The 18,249-nt window shown below is 39.0% G+C and overlaps 1 pseudogene; it reads left to right on the forward strand.

Annotated features, from left to right (window-relative positions):
* Positions 1-16,048: 16,048 nt before the first annotated feature.
* LOC111551049 lies at positions 16,049-16,807 on the forward strand (annotated as a pseudogene).
* Positions 16,808-18,249: the final 1,442 nt, after the last annotated feature.

An 18,249-nucleotide genomic window follows, 5' to 3' on the forward strand; every position in this document is an offset into this window, starting at 1 on the left:
TTCAATAATGGACACATCCAGACAGAAAACAGGAAAACACTGGATTTGAAAAATCCTTTAGATCAAATGAACCTAACAGTGATATACAGAACATCCCCTCCAACGGCAACAGAATACACATTGTTCTCAACTGCACATGGAACATTCTCCAGGGTAGACATATGTTAAGCCAAAAGACAAGCCTTAGCAAATTTAAGAAGGTTAAAAATAATATCAAGCACCTTTTCTGACCACAATGGTAAGAAACTAGAAATCAATACGAAAAATGTAAACACAACATACTAAAACTTATGGGATGTGCAAAAGCAGTGCTAAGCAAAAAATTCATAGCAATAAACATATCAAAAAAGATATCAAAGAAGCAATGTTATGCCTCAAGGAAATAAAAAAGAACTAAGCCCAATGTCAGCAGAAGGAAACAAAGAGATGAGAGCATAAATGAAAGAGACTGAAAGAATACAAAAGATCAGTGAAAATAAATTTTTTTTGAAAAGAATAATTGACTAAGAAAAAGAACTCAAAATGGGAACTGAAAAAGACATTGCAACTAATAACACCAAAACAAAAAAGATCATGAGAGACTTACGAACAATTACATGCCAATAAATTGGATAACTCAGAAAACAAATTTCTACACACATATACCAGGGCAGAACGAGGAAGAAATAGAAAATCTAAATGGACCAATAATGAGCAGCAGATTGAATCAGTAATTAAAAGTCTTCCATCACAGAAAATCCTAGGACGTGATGGCTTTAATGCAGAATCCTACCAAATACTTAAAAAACTGATACCAACTCTTCACAAATCCTTGCAAAAAATGGAAGAGGCAGGAATACTTCCAAACTCTTTTTATGAGGCCAGCATTACCCTGATAATGAAACCAGAGGACACTACAAGGAAAAAAACACATTAAAAAAAACTGCAGGTCAATGTCTTTGATATATATCGATGTAAAAATCCTCAACAAAATATTAGCTTATTTCAACAACATATTAAAATAATTTACCATGATCAAGGAGGAGTTACCCCAGGGATACAACGATGTTTCAACATACACAAATCTGTAAGTGATACATCATGTTAACAGAATAAAAGACAAAAACCATATGGTCATCTCATTAGATGTAGAAAGAATATTTGACAAAATTCAACATCTTTGATGTTCCAAGATGGCCAAATAGGAACAGCTCCGGTCTGCAGCTCCCAGCATGATCAACGCAGAAGACGGGTGATTTCTGCATTTCCAACTGAGGTACCCAGTTCATCTCAATGGGACTGGTTGGACAGCAGGTGCAGCCCACAGAGAGCGAACTAAAGCAGAGCGGGGCATTGCTTCACCGGGGAAGCACAAGGGGTCAGGGTATTCCCTTTCCTAGCCAAGGGAACCCGTGACAGACTACCTGGAAAAACAGGACACTCCTGCCCAAATACTGTGCTTTTCCCAAGGTCTTAGCAACCAGCAGACAAGGTGATTCTCTCCCATGCCTGGCTTGTGCAAGGCTCTCCTGTGCCTGATTCTCTCCCATGCCATGCCCACAGAGCCTTGCTTACTGCTAGCACAGCAGTCTGACATGGATCTGCAAGACGGCACCCTGGTCAGGGGAGGGGCGTCTGCCATTGCTGAGGCTTGAGTAGGTAAAGTCGCTAGGAAGCTCGAACTGGGTGGAGTGCACCACAGCTCAACAAGGCCTACTGCCTCTAGACTCCACCCCTGTGGGCAGAGCATAGCTGAACAAAACGCAGCAGACTTTTGCAGACTTAAATGTCCCTGTCTGACAGCTCAGAAGAGAGCAGTGGTTCTCCCAGCATGGCGTTTGAGCTCTGAGAACAGACAGACTGCCTCCTCAAGTGGGTCCGTGACCCCTGTGTACCCTAACTGGGAGACACCTCCCAGTAGGGACCAACAGACACGTCATATGGGTGGCTGCCCCTCTTGGACAAAGCTTCCAGAGGAAGGACCAGGCAGCAATATTTGCTGTTCTGCAATCTTTGCTGTTCTGCAGCCTCTGCTGGTGATACCCAGGCAAATAGGGTCTGGAGTAGAACTCCAGCAAATTCCAACAGACCTCCAGCTGAGGGACCTGTTAGAAGGAAAACTAACAAAGAGATAGGAATAGCATCAACCAAAAGGCCAGCTACACCAAAACTCCATCTGTAGGTCACCAACATCAAAGACCAAACGTAGATAAAACAACAAAGATGGGGAGAAACCAGAGCAGAAAAGCTGAAAATTCTAAAAATCAGAGCACCTCTTCTCCTCCAAAGGGTCACATCTCCTCATCAGCAATGGAACAGAGCTGGACAGAGAATGACTTTAAGACCTGACAGAAGTAGGCTTCAGAAGGTCAGTAATAACAAACTTCTCTGAGCTAAAGGAGGATGTTGAAACCTATCCCAAGGAAGCTAAAAACCTTGAAAACAGATTAGATGAATGGCTAACTAGAATAAACAGTGTAGAGAAAACCTTAAATGACCTGATGGAGCTGAAAATCATGGCACAAGAACTTCGTGACACATGCACAAGCTTCAATAGCCAATTTGATCAAGTGGAAGAAAGGGTATCAGTGATTGGAGATCAAATTAATGAAATGAAGGGAGAAGAGAAGTTTAGGGAAAAAAAGTAAAAATAAACAAACAAAGCTTCCAAGAAATACAGGACTATGTGAAAACACCAAATCTACGTTTGATTGGTGTACATGAAAGTGATGGGGAGAATGGAACCAAGTTGGAGAACACTCTTCAGGATATTATCCACAAGAACTTACCGAACCTACCAAGGCAGGCTAACATTCAAATTCAGGAAATACAGAGAACACCACAAGGATACTCCTCAAGAAGAGCAACCCCAAGACACATAATTGCCAGATTCAACAAGGTTGAAATGAAGGAAGAAGTGTTAAGTGCACCTAGAGAGAAAGGTCGAGTTACCCACAAAGGGAAGCCCATCCGACTAACAGTGGATCTCTCAGCAGAAACCCAACAATCCAGAAGAGAGTGGGGGCCGATATTCAACTATCTTAAAGAAAAGAATATTCAACCCAGAATTTCATGTCCAGCCAAACTAAGTTTCATAAGTGAAGGAGAAATAAAATCCTTTACAGACAAGCAAATGCTGAGAGATTTTGTCACCACCAGGCCTGCCGTACAAGAGCTCCTGAAGGAAGCACTACACATGGAAAGAAACAACCAGTACCAGCCACTGCAAAAACATGCCAAATTATAAAGACCATTGATGTTATGAAGAAACTGCATCAATTAATAGGCAAAATAACCAGCAACCATCATAATTACTGGATCAAATTCACATAACAATATTAACCTTAAATGTAAATGGGCTATATGACCCAATTAAAAGACAGACTGGCAAATTGGATAAAGAGTCAAGACCCATCAGTGTGCTGTATTCAGGAGACCCATCTCACATGCAAAGATGCACATAGGCTCAAAATACAGGGATGGAGGAAGATCTACCAAGAAAAAGGAAGGCAAAAAAAAAAAAAAAAAAAAAAAAAAGCAGCAGGGGTTGCAATCCTAGTCTCTGATATAACAGACTTTAAGCCAACAAAGATCAAAAGAGACAAGGCCATTACATAATGATAAAGGGATCAATTCAACAAGAAGAGATAACTATCCTAAATATATATGCACTCAATACAGGAGCACCCAGAATCATAAAGCAAAGTCCTTAAAGACCTACAAAGAGACTTAGACTCCCACACAATAATAATGGGAGGCTTTAACACCCCACTGTCAATATTAGACAGATCAACAAGACAGAAGGTTAACAAGGATAGCCAGGACCTGAACTCAGATCTGCATCAAGCAGACCTAACAGACATCTACAGAACTCTCCACCCACAACCAACAGAATATACATTCTTCTCAGCACCACATAGCACTTATTCTAAAATTGACCACATAATTGGAAGCAAAGCACTTCTCAACAAATGTAAAAGAACAGAAGTCACAACAAACTGTCTCTCACAACACAGTGCAATCTAATTAGAACTCAGGATTAAGAAACTCACTCAAAACCACACGGCTACATGGGAACTGAACAACTTGCTCCTGAATGACAACTGGGTAAATAATGAAATGAAGGCGGAAATAAAGATGTTCTTTGAAACCAAGGAGAAAAAATACACAACATACTGGAATCTTTGAGACACATTTAAAGCAGTGTGTAAAGGGAAATTTATAGCACTAAATGCCCACAAGAGAAAGCAGGAAATATCTAAAAGTGACACCCTCACATCACAATTAAAAGAACTAGAGAAGCAAGAGCAAACAAATTCGAAAGCTAGCAGAAGGCAAGAAATAACTATGATCAAAGCAGAACTGAAGGAGACAGAGACAAAAACCCTTCAAAAAATCAATGAATCCAGGAGCTGGTTTTTGAAAAAATCAACAAAATGGATAGGCCACTAGCAAGACTAATAAAGAAGAAAAGAGAGAGGAATCAAATAGACTCAATAAAAAATGATAGAGGATATCACCACTGATACCACAGAAATAGAAACTACCATCACAGAATATATAAATTCCTCTATGCAAATAAACTAGAAAATCTAGAAGAAATGGATAAATTCCTGGACACATACGCCCTCCCAAGCCTAAAGCAGGAAGAAGTTGAATATCTGAATAGACCAATAACAGGCTTTGAAATTGAGGCAATAATTAACAGCCTACCAATCAAAAGTCCAGGACCAGATGGAGTCACAGCTGAATTCTACCAGAGGTACGAAGATGAGCTGGTAACATTCCTTCTGAAACTATTCCAATCAATAGAAAAAGAGGGAATCCTCCCTAACTCATTTTATGAGGCCAACATCATCGTGATACCAAAGCCTGGCAGAGACACAACCAAAAACGAGAATTTTAGACCAATATACCTGATGAACATTGATGTGAAAATCCTCAATACTGGCAAACTGAATCCAGCAGCACGTCAAAAAGCTTATCCACCTCGATCTAGTCAGCTTCATCCCTGGGATGCAAGGCTGGTTCAACATACACAAATCAATAAATGTAATCCATCACATAAACAGAACCAATGACAAAAACCACATGATTATCTCAATAGATGCAGAAAAGGCCTTCAACAAAATTCAACAGCCCTTCATGCTAAACTCAATAAACTAGGTATCGATGGAATGTATCTCAAAGTAATAAGAGCTATTTATGACAAATCCATAGCCAATACCATATCAAATGGGCAAAAACTGGAAGCATTCCCTTTGAAAACCAGCATAAAGATACGTGTGCATGTGTCTTTATAGCAGCATGATTTGCAGCACTATTCACAATAGCAAAGACTTGGAATCAACCCAAATGTCCATCAGTGACAGACTGGATTAAGAAAATGTGGCACATATACACCAGGGAATACTATGCAGCCATAAAAAAGAATGAGTTTGCGTCCTTTGTAGGGACATGGATGCAGCTGGAAACCATCATTCTCAGCAAACTATCACAAGAACAGAAAACCAAACACTGCATGTTCTCACTCATAGGTGGGAATTGAACAATGAGATCACTTGGACTCGGGAAGGGGAACATCACACACCGGGGCCCATTATGGGGAGGGGGTGGGGGGGAAGGATGGCATTGGGAGTTATACCTCATGTAAATGACGAGTTGATGGGTGCAGCACACCAACATGGCACAAGTATACATATGTAACAAACCTGCATGCTGTGCACATTTACCCTAGAACTTAAAGTATAATAATAATAATAATAAATAAAATAAAATAAAAAAACCAGCATAAGACAGGGATGCCCTCTCACCACTCTAATTCAACATATTGTTGGAATTTCTGGCCAGAGCAACCAGGCAAGAGAAAGAAATAAAGGGTATTCAATTAGGAAATGAGGAAGTCAAATTGTCCCTGTTTGCAGGTGACATAATTGCATGTTTAGTAAACTCCATGGTCTCAGCTCCAAATCTCCTTAAACTGATAAGCAACTTCAACAAAATCTCAGCATACAAAATCAATGTTCAAAAATCACAGCCATTCCTGTATGCCAATAATAGACAGAGAGCCAAATCATGAGTGAACTCCCATTCACAATTGCTACAAAGAGAATAAAATACCTAGGAATCCAACTTACAAGGGATGTGAAGGACCTCTTCAAGGAGAACTACAAACCACTACTCAACGAAATAAAAGAGGACAAAAACAATGGAAGAACATTCCATGCTCATGGATAGGAAGAATCAGTATTGTGAAAATGGCCATACTGCCCAAAGTTATTTATAGATTCAATGCCATCCCCATCAAGATACCAATGACTTTCTTCACAGAATTGTAAAAAATTACTTCAAAGTTCATATGGAACCAAAAAAACGTCTGCATTGCCAAGACAATCCTAAGCCAAAAGAACAAACCTGGAGGCATCATGCTACCTGACTTCAAACTATACTACAAGGCTACAGTAACCAAAACAGCACGATACTGGTACCAAAACAGAGATGCAGACCAAGGGAACAGAACAGAGGCCTCAGAAATAACACCACACATCTACAATCATCTGACCTTTGACAAATCTGACAAAAACAAGCAATGGAGAAAGGATTCCCTATTTAATAAATGGTGCTGGGAAAACTGGCTAGCCATATGTAGAAAGCTGTAACTGGATCCCTTCCTTACACCTTATACAAAAATTAATTCAAGATGGATTAAAGATTAAAATGTTAGACCTAAAACCATAAAAACCCTAGAAGAAAACTTAGGCAATATCATTCAGGACATAGGCATGGGCAAGGACTTCATGATTCAAACACCAAAAGCAATAGCAACAAAAGCCAAAATAGACAAATGCAATCTAATTAAACTAAAGAACTTCTGCATGGCAAAAGAAACTACCATCAGAGTGAACAGGAAACCTACAGAATGGGAGAAAATTTTTGCAATCTACCCATCTGACAAAGGGCTAATATCCAGAATCTACAAAGAACTCAAACAAATTTACAAGAAAACAACCCCATCAAAAAGTGGGCAAAGGATATCAACAGACACTTCTCAAAAGACATCTATGCAGCCAACAGACGTATCAAAAAACGCTCATCACTGGTCATCAGAGAAATGCAAATCAAAACCACAATGAGATACCATCTCACACCAGTTAGAATGACAGTCATTAAAAAGTCAGGAAACAACAGATGCTAGAGAGGATGTGGAGAAATAGGAACACTTTTACACTGTTGGTGGGAGCGTAAATTAGTTCAACCATTGTGGAAGACAGTGTGGTATTTCCTCAAGTATCAAGAACCAGAATTACCATTTGACCCAGCCATCCCATTACTGGGTATATATTCAAAGGATTATAAATCATGCTACTATAAACACATATGCACACGTATTTTACTGAGGCACTATTCACAATAGCAAAGACTTGGAACCAACCCAAATGTCCATCAATGATCGAGTCGATTAAGAAAATGTGGCACATATATACCATGGAATACTATGCAGCCATAAAAAGGATGAGTTCATGTCCTTTGCAGGGGCATGGATGAAGCTGGAAACCTTCATTCTCAGCAAACTATCAGAAGGACAGAAAACCAAACACTGCGTGTTCTCACTCATAGGTGGGAATTGAACAATGAGATCACTTGGACACAGTGTGGGGAATATCACACACTGGGGCCTGTCATGGGGTGGGGGCCTGAGGGAGCAATAGCATTAGGAGAAATACCTAATGTAAATGATGAGTTGATGGGCGCAGCAAATCAACATGGCCCATGTATGCCTATGTATCAAACTTGCATGTTGTGCACATGTACCTTACAACTTAAAATATAATTAAAAACATAGAATCAATAAAACCAGTGACTTTCAAAAAAAGTCAACATCTTTTGTGATTAAACACTCTCAATACATTAGATATAGAAAGAATATACCTCAACACAGTAAAGGCCATATATGATAAGACCACAGTAAACATACTCAACAGTGAAAAACTGAAACTCTTTTCTCTAAGATGTCAAAAAGACAAGAAAGCCTACTCTCATTATTTCTATTCATTGTAGTGTGGGAAGTCCTTGCCAAAGCAATTAGACAAGAGAAAGAACTAAAAGGCATTGAAATAGGAAAGGAAGTAGTGATATTATTGTTTGATGACAAGAGCTTATATATAGAAAAACTATAAAGATTTCACCAAAAAGTGTTAGAGTTAATTTAAGAAAATAGCAAAGTTGTAGAATACAAAATCAACATACAAAAATGGGAGGTCTTTATGTACACTAACAATGAACACCCCAAAAGAGAACAATCCTATTTATAATAGCTATACAAATAATTTAGAAATAAATTTAATCAAGGAGATAAAGAGACCTGCACACTAAAAACTATAAAATGTTAATAAAATAAATTGTAAAAGACACAAATAAATGAAAAAAATATCCCATGTTTATGTTGGAAGAATTTATATTGTTTAAATATCCATAATACCTGAAGTGATCTACAGATTCAATGCAATCCCTATCAAAATTTCAACGTCATTTTTCATGGAAAAGAAAAAAAATCCTAAAATTCATACAGAACCACAAAAACCCCAAATAGCCAAGGGAATCATGAGGGAAAAAAACTGGAGGCATCATACCACCTGAAGCAATCATAAAGCAATCATAAAGCAGCATGGTACTGGCCTAAAAATAGACTCATTGACTAATGGGGAAAAATAGCCTGAAAATGAACTCATGCATATATGGACAACTGATTTTCAAGAAAGGTGCCATGAATACAGGAAAGGAACAGTCTTTAATGAATTGTGTTGGGAAAAAAAAAATGGGTATCCATATGCAGAAGAATGAGATTAGACCCTTATCTCGTACCATATGTAAAAATTACCTCAAAATGGATTAAAGACTTAAACATAAGACCTGACACTATAAAATTACTAGGGGAAAACATTCTGGAAAAACTACAAGACACTGGTCTGGGCAATTATTTTTTAGATTTAACCCCAAAAGCACACTCCATAAAAGCAAAAAGAGACAAACAGGATTACCTAAAAATAAAAATCCTCCAGACAACAAAGGAAACAGAGTGAAGAGACAACCTAAAGATCAGGAAAAAATACCTGCAAGCCATGCATCTGATTAGGGGTCAATATGTAAAATATATGAGAGTCAATTCTATAGAAAGAAAACAAATCAGATTTAAAAATAGGTAAGGGAACTGAATAGACATTTATCCAAAGAAGATCTACAAATGGCCAACAGATACATGCAAAAATGCTCAATATTTCTAATACTAGAGAAATGCAAATTAAAACCACAATGAAATATCCCCATACACGTGTCAGAATGGCTATTCAAGAGATGAAAGATAATGAGTATTAATGAGAATGTATAGAAAAGGGAACCCTTGTACACTGTTGGTGGAAGTATAAATTAGTACAGTCATTATGGAAAACTGTATAGAGATTTCTCAAAAAACTAAACATAGAATTACATATGATTCAGCATTCCCACTTCTGAATATTTACTCAAAATACTTGAAATCAATACACTGAAGAGATGTCTGCATTCCCATGTTCACTGCAGCACTGTTCACAGTGGGAAAGTTATGGAGTCAGCCTAAGTGTCCATCAGAGGAATAGATAAAATATGATATTACACATGATGGAATACTATTCAGTTAAAAAAAATTGTTATTTGTGGCAATATGGATGGAAGTAAAAAAACATTATGCTAAATTAAACAGGCCAGACACAGATGAAGATTGCATGTTCTCACTATATGTAGAATATAAAACACTTAAATGCAAAGGAGCACAGAATAGAATGGTAGTTACCAGGGTGTGAAGGTTGGGGGGTGGTACAGGAGGAATGAGGAAATGATGGTCAAGGAAAACAAAGCCTCAATTAAAAGAAGTATTTCTTTCTTCTTTAGATATATTGCATTGCAGAGTGAATATAGCAAAATAACCTATTGTACATTTCAAAATCACTGAGTTAATTTCAAATGTTCTCACCACAAAAAAAAATAAGTATTAAAGGTAATGAACATATTAATTAGCCTGATTTAATTATTCCATATTATATTCATAAATATTACTTTGGGCCAGGCATGGTGGCTCACACCTGTAATCTCAGCACTTTGAAAGGCTGAGGCAGTTGGATCATCAGGTCAGGAGTTCGAGACCAACCTAACATGGTGAAACCCCATCTCTACTAAAAATAAAAAAAAATTAGCCGGGTGTGGTGGCACACGCCTGAAATCCTAGCTACTCAGGAGGCTGAGACAGGAGAATTGCTTGAACCCAAGAGGCAGAGGTTGCAGTGTGCCAAGATCGCACCAATGCATTCCAGCCTGGGCTACAGAGTAAGACTCCATCTCTCAAAAAAAAAAAAAAAAAAAAAAAAAATCACTTTGAACCCCATAATTGCATGCAATTATAACTTGTCAATTTACAATTAAAAGTTTTTCAATAGGCCTGGCATGGTGGCTCATGCCTATCTCAGCATTTTGGGGGCTGAGATGAGAGGATTGTTTGAGCTCAGGAGTTTGAGACCAGCCTGGGCAACAGTGATACCTCATCTGTACTAAAAAAATAAAAACTAATAAAAATATCTATGGGCTGGGCATGGTGGCTCACGCCTGTAATCCCATCACTTTGAGAGGCCAAGGTGGGTGGATCATGGGGTCTCAGGGAGATATAGATCATCTTGGCTAACATGGTGAAATCCCATCTCTACTAAAAATACAAAAAAATTAGCCGGGCGTGGTGGCACGCACCTGTAGTCTCAGCTACTGGGGAGGCTGAGGCAGGAGAATCACTTGAACCGGGAAACAGAGGTTGCAGTGAGCCGAGATCATGCCACTGCACTCCAGCCTGGGTGACAGAGAGAGACTCCGTCTCAAAAAACAAACATCTATGGCAGAGGAGATTCCCAGTAATCAGGTGAATAAATTGACATGATTTGTGAATATCTTTTAGCTTCTTTCTCCAACCATTCTAGTGCTTGATGGGCCTATGTGCAAAGTGGCCATGGCAGCAGGGATATGGTGGCAGGATGCTATGCATGGGCTAAACAACATGGACTTGCCCTCAGCAAGGCTGACATGGATACCACTGTTGTTGAGCCTAATCTATCAACATCAGAGATCAATGCTGAGCATTTTGATGTGCCAGTACCCCCTAGGGGACTAGATAGATATCTGGTAGCAAATTAATTACATCAGTCTCTTCTTCATGAGGAAAGGGCAGGGATTGACCCTCATTGGAATAGGTATGTATTCTGGATATGAATTGGGCTTCCCTGTTGATAATACACTGCCAGCGTCACAATTTGTGAACCTGTGAATTGCCTCACTCATCATTATGTGATAATACAAATGTTGCTGGTAACCAGGGAACTCATTTCAGAGCAAAAGAAGTGCATGATGGGCTCATGCCCATGGAGTTCCTTAATCTCCCAGCACCGATCACCTAGAAGCAGTTGATCTAGTAGAATGCTAGAATAACCTAGTGAAGACTCAGTTATGATGCCAGTTTGGAGACAATGCCCTGAAGGTATGGGGTTCTATTTTACAGGATGAAGTTTATAGTTTGAATTAGTGACCAATATTTGGTGCTGTCTCTCCCAAAGTCAGGATGATGGACCCAGAAATTAACATACAGAACTGAATATCATTCTCCTCACTATTAGTAATATACTTGCAGAATTTTTGCTTTGAACTTTGCCAATTTAGAAGACATGGTTCCAAGGGAAAAATGTTTCTACGGGGGGACACAATGATGGTTCTATTGAATTAGAAGTTAGGGCTACCATCTGGCCATTTGGGGTTCTTCATGCTACTGATCCAGCAGGCAAAGATGGGGTTAATAAACTGGCTGGGATGATAGACTCTGATTACTAAGAGGAAATGGGGTTGCTGCCTAAACTGGAGGCAGGAGGACTCTGTTTGGAACCCAGAAATTTTTCCACCTCAAAAGGGCAGGTCCACTGAAGATTCAGGTCCTTCAGAATGAGGGTTTGAGACATCTCACCAGGTTAAAAACAACAGTAAAGACAACTTTGATCTGGTGAAGTTATGGCTGAGAACAAAAAAGACAGGATTTGTAGTGAAAGAAGAAAGTTATAAACTATTACCTTGGGACTAGTTTATGTATTTTCTGTTTATTGTATAAGTGGGTGTTCATCTCTGTACATGTAAATACAAAGTTTTCTTTCATATGCTTCCCCTTATTAATTTTTACAAATTCTGTTGGCAGGTAAGTTTACAATTTGGTCTTTAGGTGACCAAATATTTACATGGAACTGTAACTGAATTTGGGGAGTAGTTATCATAGCCCAGAGATAAATCATTTATGGATGTGGATGCTTTTATTGTTGTAACTTTAGGCTACTCATTTTGAGAAAAGGATGAGAACATCTTCATTGTACAAAGGATAGTTGCATTTCTAAGTGAAAACACAGAGTTGTTTTTGTTGTTTGTAAGACGAATACACATATAAGGATGCGAGCATGCTGAGTAGCTAAAAGGATGGATTTTGCCAGTTTCTGAGTTATTGTCCTTTAGCTTCAAACCTACTCTTCTAACTCAGCTTTGTGATGCTGGTGTTAGGACTCTACAAACTAAATTCCTGCTTTGCCAGATGGTTTCCTTAGGCGCTGCCAAAAGGGGATACTAGAGGAAAACTACTGGATTGGAGAGAAGGAAAAGCCTTGTTACTTCCTGTTTGCTTCTTACTCCTATTCCTACCAGTGTCCTCCAGTCTCTTTTCACTCTAGAAGCTGCAGCCCATTCTAGTAGCAGCAGTTGAAGCAAATTTACACTTTCTAATATTTGCAAAACTAGCTGCATCATATTCCACCTAAGACACACCAGCTGTCCACTGCCCCTCTCAGAGGCCTGAGTTTCAGCTGCTTGGGGCACACTTATTTTAAAGTTTAACAATTTTAACCTCTTCCCATTATTCCCTCAGCCCTAGAATTGATAGCTTCTTCCTGCAGTTGCCACCTCTATGACATCTTATTGTTCTCTTTTGCTTTACCAGTTCTTAATAAGTAATAAACAACTTTGCATGTTAAATTCAATGAAAATGACTGGTGTACTTTCTGTCTCTGAGAGTAGTTTTGGTCTTCGGACTGGACCCAAGTTTAGCCTAAAACTGCCTTCTCACCTATTTTAAGTTCAGCTTAAAGGTTTCTCCATACAGAGGAATACTGTAAACCAGAGCTGTAAACAAATTATAACCTAATCTTGTTTCAATCAAGAAGTTTTGGCCAATTGAAGGCAGCCAGCTGTTCAAACCATGTTCAAATAAAGCAAACACAAAGATGTAATCAATCCAGCTGTTTCTGTACCTCAACTTCCATTTTCTGTATGTCACTTTCCTTTTCCTGTCCATAAATCATCTTCTACCAGAGAGCTGTGTTGAAGTCCCTCTGAACCTATTTTGCTTTGGGGACTGCCTGATTTGCCAGTCCTTCTTAGTTCAATTAAACTGTTTAATTTGTCTACGGTTGTTTCTTTTAGCAACTCTAAGTGATTCAAGAGGTAAACTCAGGCTAGATCGTAAAGCATCTAACAATACACGTTGAGGAGTTTGGACTTACCTTGAACAAGATAGCATTGAAGGCTTTTTAAAGCAAGGAAGTGACATAATCAGATTTGAATTTGAGAAAAATTACCCTCATGGCACCCTAGAGAACAGATTGGAGGGGCCAATACTAGAGGAAGTTGGGAAGATATTGTAGAAATCCAGATGAGATAATGGGTTGAACTAGAGTGAAAGTGTGGATAGAAAAAACTCAGTGAATGTAAGAGTTATTAAATAGAATAAACAAGACTTGGTGATAGGTTGGATAAAGGTGGGGAGGGAACAAAAGGAATGTATTTCATGCAGAGGTAAGTAAGAGAAACACATCAAAGATGACACTCAGTTTCGGGTAATGACAGCTGGGTGATTGTTCATAAAAAGAAGCCCGGAGAGGGTGATCAGGTTTAGGGCAATTGAATGGAGTTTTGAATTGTCGCCTTGGGTCTTAGGATAGCTAGGGGTAGATATCTAAGGAATGCTTGGATTCAGAGGTATGGAGCTCATGAGAGAGATGTAGTCTGGGAAGAGATCTGGATATCATCAAATACGTGGTTCAGAGAGCCAAAGGAGTTGATGGAGTACCCAGGGAGGGAATGGAGTAAGAAGAGATCTAAGACCAAAATCCTAAGAACAAACTGTGAGGATGTTTGGTATGGTACTTTGAGTAAGCAGGTGTTTCTTTCCATTCCTGAATTTGAAAGGTACTATTAACTGTGTCCAGAGTTAGGGCCCATTTACATGATCTCAGGAAATTTGCCTCGCAGTCTTTTTGGAAGAGTTACTATCATCTAGTGTTGACTGTCACACCTGCACTGTCTCCTTGCACAGGGGACTCTAATGGGACTACCCTATTGGCATCACTATTTGATGACCAGTATGGGGTGGTTGTCTGTGAGGAACTGATGCAGAGGTACCTAAAGGAATGCCTAGCACCCTACGAGCAACATGAGAACCTTTGAGTGGGTAAGACCACTGAAAAGCAAGTGTCTAAAGGGTCACTTGATGGGGACACGACCAATAGTTGCTGACCCAACAGGTCACCTTTAAAAATTCAATTACATTTTCCTCTCGGAGGAAGTGTAATGGTAGTTAAAGGCATAGTGCTAGGAAAACTAAAAAGGTTGAAATCCCACTTCTTGCTCTTATCAGCTATTTGACACCTAGCAAGTTATTTCATTCCTCTAAGCTTCCGATTATTCATCTATAAAACAAATAGCAAATCATAGGGAAGTTGAGGTTTAAATAATTTTTATAACATGATCTATATAATAGATGAATAGCTGTATACTATATGTAATCTAATAATCAATATAAATCTCAGTATCTGGCATACATTCTATGTTAACTACCTATGCTTGATGTCAGTTTATTGCCTCTCTTCTCCAAAGTGATTCTGCTTTACCAGCTCTGTGATTATGGAGATTTAAATATTTTTCCTTTGTAGTGAGAAAATATCTAGCTTTATCAGTGGAGAGTGCTGGAGGATCATTGCAAAAGCAGGGATTTATCTAGTGTGCTGCCATTTTTGCTTCTCCTTTGCTCCTACTGCACAGATGCCAGCAGCATGTATGTTGGGACACTGGCATACTCTGCCTACCTGCATGTCCAGGATGTAAAGTCTCTTGCCAAGCTTGTAGCCTGGCCTGGACTGGTGATCACCTCACCTGGCACTCAGGACATGATCAATGAACATTTCATGCTATGGGGCACCCTGCTCACAAGTAAACTCCAGATGCCCTGACTCCCTCTTTGTGCCTACCTGGTTATCAGCTCTGCCCATCTGTACCTGAGTTGCTTATTATATAACTCTAGACACACACACTGCACTCTAAGCCACACATTTCCTTAGGCCTCATACCCTCTGTGTGCCTGTTACCATCCTCAACCTGTCTGCATTGCATAAGGTTGTTTCTTAAGATGCCCAGATATCCACACTGCATATCCGTCTGTACACGGCCTTACCAATGAGCAGAATCCCCAAACTCCCAATTCCTCTGTAAGCCTGCCTGCCTGCCAGCACCATCACACCTGCCAGAGGGTAGTTTCCTGCTTGCTTAGCAAGTATACACTAGCTCTAGCCTGGGCAACACAGCAAATGCCTCTGCTATTTACTAGGCTCTGAGTTCTAACCTTGGGAAGGGCCTCTCTTTCCAAGTTTGTTCTTCTGTGGGCACTCTGCCTTATTCCTAGGGTATTCCTTTGAGTTCTCTTTACAGCTTTACAACAGCTTTACAGTTACTACCCTACTTAATACTTTTTATATTAAATTTTCCATATTCAAATTGATTGTTTCCAGAATGAACACTGATTGCTATACTATTTTTAGATATTATCTTATTCAACTAATATTTATTGAGTCCCTACAGTGTGGCTGGCACTTTATAAATATTGGTCAAACATCAGAGAACAAAACAAAATTTCTGCCTTATGGAACTTGCATTCTCTATAGAAAGACTGAGATTGGGCTCTCTCCTCCTACCACCCAAGATGCCAAAAAGAAAAGGCAATGGGAAGAAGCAGGTGGCCAAGAAAGTGGTGAATCCCCTGTTTGAGAAAAGAATTAAGAATTTTGGCACTGGACAGGACATCCAGCCCAAAAGGGAGCTCACCTACTTTATGAAATGGCCCCATTGTATCAGATTGCAGCACCAGAGAGCCATCCTCTATAAGTGGCTGAAAGCACCTCTGGCGATTAACCAGTTCACCCAGGCCTTGGACCGCCAAACAGCTACTCAGCTCCTTAAGCTGGCCCACTGACCAGAGAAGAAGCAGAGGCTGTTGGACTGGGCTGAGAAGAAAGCTGCTGGCAAAGGGTAAGTCTCCACTAAGAGATCACCTGTCCTTCAAGCAGGAATTAACACCATCACCACCTTGGTGGAGAAAAAGAAGGCTCAGTTGGTGGTGACTGCAAAGGACATGGATCCCATTGAGCTGGTGTCTTCCTGCCTGCCCTGTGTCATAATATGGGGGCCCCTTACTGCATTATCAAGGGAAAGGTAAGACTGGGGCATCCAGTCCACAGGAAGACCTGCACCACTGTAGCCTTCACACAGCTTAACTTGGACAACAAAGGAGCTCTGGCTAAACTGTTGGAAGCTATCAGGACCAATTACAATGACAGATATGATGAGATTCCCCATCACTGGGGAGGCAACATCCTGAGTCCCAAGTCTGGCTCGCACTGCCTAGCTGGAAAAGCCACAGGCTAAAGAACTTGCCGCCAAATGGTTAAATGTACACTGTTGAGTATTCTGTACATAAAAATAATTAAAATAATTCAAATTATCCTTTAAAAAAAAGACAGATTGTGGAGACAGAGTTAAACAATGTGAGATGTGTCTTTAGGTCTAGAAGACACAAAGGTACTCTCACATGTTTCATAAAGCTATGCTTTGAGAACAAATCCAATATTTTGAAGATATTCACTGTACTATTTTATTGAAGTGTTACAATGTTGCCTTTCTCCCTACTTGAGATTAGTTGGTTTAAAATATTATCTATTCCAACTCCCATTCAGATGTTTTTACCATAATCTTTTTGTTTAGTCATATTTTAAAATAAAATTGCTATTGAGTAAGCTTGTCTTACAAGTTCATTATGATATATATTTTAAATGTAAAATTTTACTATTCTTGTACCCTGGTGCTTTGTTCTCCTTTCAGTCATCTAATGTGAGTGGCAGCATTCATTAGATATGCCATTACTATGCAGATAGTTATTCTTTTAATGTTGCTTAGCAACAATTATTCAACATTCAGCTCCTTTCAGCTTTCGTACTGATACATTTTGAAATCCTGAAAAGGGTGTACTATTTCAGGTATCTAGCATTGAACTCTATTGTTTCTTTGCTAAAACATTATAAGCTAATCTTGCAATCTGTACAAAAATAATACATTTCCTAAAGCCCATTAACTGTCAACTGACCCCAGCATTTCTGCATGTTTCTGTAAGTCAGACTTAAAGATGTCTAAAATACTCAAGTAGGTGGAATAAGTGAATTTATCTTTCAAATTCATTAATCTCCAGAGTCAAAATGCATTCCTTGATCAAATAAGGTCTGAAAATAAAAGGATAAAAAATGTGGTTAAACTAGATACATTTATCAGCCTCTTGAAATTCCATAATTTTATAGGAATCAAATTGATATAACAAAGGCCCTGTAGTCTTTCCTCTATCAGGTATCTTACCAAAAGGAAAATGCAAACAACTCTCAAGTGTTACTCATTGTAAAACCCATTTTTTGGGTTTTACATCAACATAAAATGCCAAGAGCTAGAAAATAAGGAGCTTTATAAAAAATGAAAGCAACAAATACAAACACAAAATAACCATTAGGTCAATTTTCCCTCTTAAGCAGATATATTCCTACATTACATATTAACCAAATTCTTGAAGTGTTATGAATAATTCAAAATTGGGGGGAGTTGGATTACATTGAAAGGGAGCTAATCACTGTAAATGAAAGAACCTGTGGTTGATCCTTAATTGAAATAATTATTTTACTATTTTTTTAGTTCTACTCAAGGTATGTTGTTGGTTTAGTTTGTTTTTAATATAGCACTGAAAGTCAAGCCCAGAAACTCTTTAGAATTTCCTAGAGAGCTTTTTTTAAAACTACAAATGCCCAGGCTCTATCCTACACAGTTTCTTCAGGGTGGGCACCCAGTAATTTGTATTTTTAAAAAATC

Source organism: Piliocolobus tephrosceles, chromosome 8 (assembly GCF_002776525.5).
Source record: "Piliocolobus tephrosceles isolate RC106 chromosome 8, ASM277652v3, whole genome shotgun sequence".
Taxonomy (NCBI): domain Eukaryota; kingdom Metazoa; phylum Chordata; class Mammalia; order Primates; family Cercopithecidae; genus Piliocolobus; species Piliocolobus tephrosceles.